A 273-nucleotide genomic window follows, 5' to 3' on the forward strand; every position below is an offset into this window, starting at 1 on the left:
GCTCTCCGGAGTTGAGCTCAGAGGAGGGGGAGATTGTTGAGTATATGTGTTATGTGCATATTGTGTATTGGGCCCGCCTCCTAGTTCCTTGTATAGTTGAGGTCCGTGGCCCATCTTTGAACATCATATATACGTGCCTATGCACGAAGAGCAATACATCATGCAATCATACATGGTATCAGTTTTTAGATTTTCATCCTAGTCTTCCGCCGCCGCCGCCGCCGCGCGTCTCCTCCGCGCCGCCGCCGCTGCCACCCAGCCGCCGCCGCTCGC

This window comes from Triticum aestivum, chromosome 7B (genome assembly GCF_018294505.1).
Source record: "Triticum aestivum cultivar Chinese Spring chromosome 7B, IWGSC CS RefSeq v2.1, whole genome shotgun sequence".
NCBI lineage: Eukaryota > Viridiplantae > Streptophyta > Magnoliopsida > Poales > Poaceae > Triticum > Triticum aestivum.